Source organism: Micromys minutus, assembly GCF_963924665.1.
Source record: "Micromys minutus genome assembly, chromosome: 8".
NCBI classification, from domain to species: Eukaryota; Metazoa; Chordata; class Mammalia; order Rodentia; family Muridae; genus Micromys; species Micromys minutus.
The window spans coordinates 45,895,708-45,901,532 of NC_137977.1; the positions used below are offsets into that span (position 1 = coordinate 45,895,708).

The 5,825-nt window shown below is 39.6% G+C and overlaps 1 pseudogene across 1 annotated transcript; it reads right to left on the reverse strand.

Moving 5' to 3' along the window:
• Positions 1 to 3,677: 3,677 nt before the first annotated feature.
• Positions 3,678 to 4,921, reverse strand: LOC308423403 (interferon-inducible GTPase 1-like; annotated as a pseudogene). The gene has a single exon. The product of its transcript is annotated as an interferon-inducible GTPase 1-like (transcript).
• Positions 4,922 to 5,825: the final 904 nt, after the last annotated feature.

Below are 5,825 nucleotides of genomic sequence, written 5' to 3' on the forward strand. Positions count from 1 at the left end.
GATTAAATGGGGAGAGGTGTGGGAGGACAGGGCATGGAGGAGGGAGTGGGGGAAGGAATCCCATAAATGGGGATGTGTGAAAACAGTATACTGAAACTTTCTGTTTTATGCGTGCATAAGGAGTTTAACTGGAGTTACCAGACGTGAGAGTTACAGAAGATATAGCTTATCAAACAGAAGCTCAGGGATTGGAATGATTCATAGGTTGCAATCTAGCTATTCCAACAGTAGCTAGATTGAATGGAAAGTCCAAGAACCTAGTAGTTGCTCAGTCTCATGAGGTTGGGTATTTCAGCTGGTCTTCTATATGTGCATGAATCCAAAAGAAGAAGGGTCCAATACCAGTGAAGAAATAGATGTTCTAGAAAGGTGAAAGCAATCAGACAAAGAGCAAAATCTGCCTTCTTCTATGTGTCTATACAGATTTCCAGCAGAAATCATGGCCTGTATTAAAGGTATATCTTTCTGCCTCAAGATTTGCATTAAAAGCAGGTACCTTCAAACTCAAAAGTCTACTTCATTCTCTTACATTTGTGCCTTCAGTTTCTGAATTGTCACTCATTCTAGATTAAGTCAAGTTGACAACCAGGAAGAGCCATCCCACTTATGTGTGATACTGGTGTGCTATATGTCCCAGTGTCATTGATCAGGAAAATCCCAGAGACTCTAAAGGACACAGGCTATTGCTACTTTCCTGATTGCTTACCAGAACCTGATGGTAAAATTTTGTTGCTGAAGACACCACATATGTTGGTCAGAGAAACACAGAGAAGAGTTTTAGTGACCAAGGAACTTCCTGCTCTGTGGCTGTCATTCACACCATGGGAGAGTCCATGCAGGCTGCTGAGGGAAAACAGTCAATAGTCATACTTGACTGAAGAACTGGTCAAAATCCCAGTGTGAGGGGGAAGAATACTTACCTTCCTTTTTGTAGAAATCTTGACATTTAAACCCTGACCATTTAAGACAAAGTTCTTTATGTAAGAAAAATTACCACATAGCCACAAATTACATATTCTTTAAAATCACCACAAGATAGTCTTCAAAAGCAGATAAAATTATCACACAAAAGGAAATTATAATAGGATTATTTATTATATATTGTTTCTTTGAAATTCATAACTAAATAAACATTTCACATCTATCCTTTTCTTCATAAGGTCAATATAACCCCAAAGCCATACTTCTCATGACATTCATAAACAAAGTTAAGCAAGCCAGTCCATAGCAGCAAGGTTTCCTATGCTTAGCTGACAATTTGTATTTACCAAGAAAGAGATCATCGTTTCTTCATATTATTTCTGAATTCGCATTCATGTTAACCTGCTAATCATTTGGTTTTTGTTCTTATACTCACAAAAGAATTGTTATTCATAACCCTGCTTTTTATGGTACACAACAAACCTGTGCCTTTGGCTGCATCCTTAGATCACAAGATCCAGGAACTCAGACCCAGCCTATAATGAAATATTTTCGTCGATCATTAATTTACTTGTCACAAGCCTATTTTTCTCTCTAGTACAATTATAGACTTGAAAGCCATGAAAGCGCAATGTACTCCTTTCTGACCTATACAGTCTTTATTTACTGTTCTACAAAGAAAGGATACATTCTATTCTTTTTTCTTACTTTTTTATATCTTTCCATTAAAACAACTTAACCCATGTCCTTACATTTTCTGTCAATACTATGTCTTCCTTAAACTACTTAAATCAAACAAGAAATTTTGTAAAATAATTAGTTACTTTAAGCAATATCATCTCATAAATGAACTTAACCCATGTCCTTACATTTTCTGTCAATACTATGTCTTCCTTAAACTACTTAAATCAAACAAGAAATTTTGTAAAATCATTAGTTACTTTAAGCAATATCATCTCATAAATGTTCATCTTCATGTTGATCTGAGGAAAATTGCCCAGTAGAGTGGGCTATCACCAAGAATGAATCACACCAGGCTATAGGTAGTGAGGTCCACCCCAAGTCCAATTAGAGTGTGCTTGAGATATTTAAGGAACATAGCAATGACAATCATGAGAAGGTGCTTCAGTAGCAAGAAACAATCCTGAAATCCATCCCTTGGGGTTGTGCATCTTCAGCGTACACACCCCTAGCCGCTGAAGTAAACAGTTGGTTGTCTCCAGGAAGCCCACTTGTCTACAGCAGCTCTTCCTTCAAGGCATCTGTCACTTGGCTCTCCTGGAACTTGCTCCTTAGACTGACAGAGCTTAAGCCCCTGACGCATGCCCCTGTCACCTAAAGACTGGGATTAAAAGCTGAATTTAAGCTTCTCTTTCATTACTTTTTATAAAATGGAAACTTATCTGGTAAAATCTTTTCTTGAGGTTTCCCTTAATTCTATTTAGTATTTTTAATCTTTTTAGCCTCCAGAACATCAGATATAGCTCTTGTTCTCTTCCTAGTGCCCCTTTAATCCTTGAACTATACATTTTCTCTCTCTCTAAGTTTGTACTGTTTCATCAAATAGTCTTCAAAAGACTGAACCAAAGGACAGTGTCTATGTTTGACTGTTTTGAGAATTCCTTTGTGAATGCAATGAATCTAAAACTTTTCACTTTAGGCTGAGTCTTTTGACAAGGCAAAAACCAAAACAAACAAACAAACAAACAAACAAACAAACAGTCAAAATCTTCACCAAAATAACACAGGGATGATGTCTAGGCAACATACTAAAATAATTTTCCTCTGAAAACTCTTAATCTAGGAGTCATATATTAAATCACCACTAGCACCCCACTCTTCCATGTTCTTCCTGCTATACCCCATTAAATAGGTCCTAGAGCCTTCCACTGCTTTTCTAAAACATACTCCCAAAGTCCAAATTCCTTAAAATGAAAACATTTTCAGACCTATCAGAGCAATACCCAGTTCCTGGTATCAGTTTGTCTCTTTGAGTTTCAACTGATGTAAAAAGACACCATGACCTACACCCAATGGGGCTGGCTCACAGTTTAGAGGTTTATCCATTTTTATCATGGTGGGAAGCATGTTAGTGTGCAGGCTGCTATGGGTCTGGATGAGACAAGAGGTCCACATCTTGATTTCTAGGCAGCAGAAGTAGACTGTGTAGAAAACTGAGTATAGGTTGAACTTCTATGAGACCTCATATACACCTGCGTGCCCCAACACCGTAACACCTTTTCTAACAAAGCAAAACCTTCTAAGAGTGCCTCTCCCTATGGGTAAGGCATTCAAACAAATGAATCTATGGTGTTCTATGTTTTTAAACTACCATGCCAAGTGTTTTATGTACCATGGATAGAGATCCCAGCTTCCTGAATCTTCGTTAGAATGTTCTGATTAGGAAAAATGCCTACCAAACACCTAGTATAACTTCGTGTGTTTACCTTTACATATTTGGTGGTATGTTTTTGTGTGTGATGTGTGTGTAAGTGTGCATGTGTGCATGTATTCAAGTGTGCATGTGTAGTTGAAGGAGAAAAGGACATGGGGGAAATGAAAGCATTGAGGAAGAATTGGGGTTTGTCAAGTTCTTACATATTAAGTTACATGGTCTTTACCCTCATATTATCCCTTGGTAGTAGCAGAATGACTATAAAGATAAGATATCAGAGGGGGAATTTTTCTAGAGATTTTTCTGGTATTGATTACTTGATGTTGTCAGGGTCAGAAGCTGTGGAGAAGTTGAATATGAACTAGTTTTTTGAACAAGTCCATTGAAGGGGAGCTTTGGCATCTTCACCCACTGTGTCCAGGAAAAGAAAATGTAAATGATAGGTTTTCCCGAAATAAAGACTTGTAGCAAGGGGCCCACCAGCAGCTAATCCAACTGTCTTTAAAATTTTCAAAATCTTTTTTCCTAATGTTTCCTCTATGTTAGTATTCAACAAATGAGGAGACTTAATTATTTCTTTCAGTTGTTCAACAGGCACTTGGTACTTCTTAGCTAGAATCTCTAGGATACATCATCCACTCCAAAGAGATTTCGATAGTGGTTTAAACTCTCAGTCAGCTTTTTCTCATCATTATCTGTGAGGATGCCCATTACAGGACAAGTTGCATAAAGTCCATCCTTGAAGGCTTCTAGCCAGATCAACTGCTGTGTAGACTTGTGCTTTTTGTCAACAACTGCCTGTGTAATGTTAGGCAGGGAACGTATAAAATTGTGGCCCTTTTGAGCAGGGAGATCCTTAATCAGGGTTTCTATCAGGACTGGAAAATCGTACTTAGATAAATCATGGCTAGAGATCAAAAAAAATCTGTGGTACAGCCATGTTATTTTCCCTAAACTGTTTCACAGAATAGCTTCGGATCTGCTCCAGAATCTTTTCTCTGTTAAAAGTACTTGGTTTGAATTTCTTTTCATTTTCTAAATCAATATCCACCTTGCTTCTCACAAAGTAGTAATTCTTGTCCATACTTCTGATTTCTTTGGTGAGGTTTAGATCATGTTTTGTCAGACGTGTGGCAGAAAGAATAATGAAGAAATCATATTCCTTGAATTTCACTTGTTCCAGATAAGTATTTGGTGGAAATTTCTGAGTTCCTATACCAGGCAGGTATCATAAGGTCAATGTTTTAATTGTGGGATGTTGGTAAGGAGTTCTCATCTCAGTTGTCTCTACTACTCCAACTTCTGCTGCACCTTCCTCTTCAGGACCAATCCCCCTCAGGGCATTGGTGAAGCTGGATTTCCCTGCTCCAGACTCTCCTGTCACAGCAATATTGATTAGGGCATTATCAGTATTTTCAATGCATCACTGATCGCAGAGTTTACCCCTAGAATGTTTCCTTTGCTCAGGTGTAACTCGATCAATTGGATGGTTTCCTGATCAATGATTTTGTATTCTGTCTTACTGTTTTAAAAATATGCATTGAAGCTGGACACCAAATCTGCATTGTCTTCATTCTTAGATGTACCAGAGAAGAGCTGACCCATGTCAATGATTTTAAAAGTTTTGAAAAAAGGAAGTTAGAGTAAGTTGCAAGAGATTGAAGATTTTCTTGTTCTTTTAAAAGCGTTTTTCCCCCTATGCCTTACCCTTAGTTACCTTCTCATTGTGTGTTTCTATGTGTATATTTCTTGTCTTCTCCATCTCTCACTTTCTCTCTCTCTCTCTCTCTCTCTCTCTCTCTCTCTCTCTCTATCTCTCTATCTCTCTCTCTCTCTTTCTCCATCTCTTCCTACTTTCTCCCTCCTTCCCTCCTTTCTTTCTTTCTTTTTTTTATCAATAACATACCAAGTGTCCTTTGAATGAGAAAACCTCCTCCTTGAAATTTCCTCCCTCAGACTAGACTGCATCCATGGCTATGGAGCATTTATTTTTGATTGAGAATAACGTGGAGGGTCCCAGCCTACTATGGGTAGTACCTCCCCTGAGTAGGCAGTCCTAGATAATTTAAAAAAGCATGATCAATTTAAGAGAGCAAGCCATTGAACTGCCAGCCGGAAAGGCGGCTCATACAGGCTGAGAAACTGCGACCTGGAACAGATCTTAGGAACTTCTGTTCCCACCCGGAGACGACTTCAGGACGCAGAGCGGAGCCTGGCCCAACTGCCAGCCAGAAAGGTGGCTCGAACAGGCTGAGCAACTGGTGAGTGGGAGACCTAGGCTGCGGGGGAGCAGAGGGATCTCTGCGGAGTGCACACGGAAAGGGCACCCCCTGCCCTGACCTGCCCTGTCCTCCCCGACCCAGTGACCGGGAACAGATCTTAGGAACTTCTGTTCCCACCCTGAGACGACTTCAGGACACAGAGCAGAGCCTGGCCCACCTGCCAGCCGGAAAGGTGGCTCGGAGAGGCTGAGCATCTGTGACCAGGAACAGATCTTAGGAACGTCTGT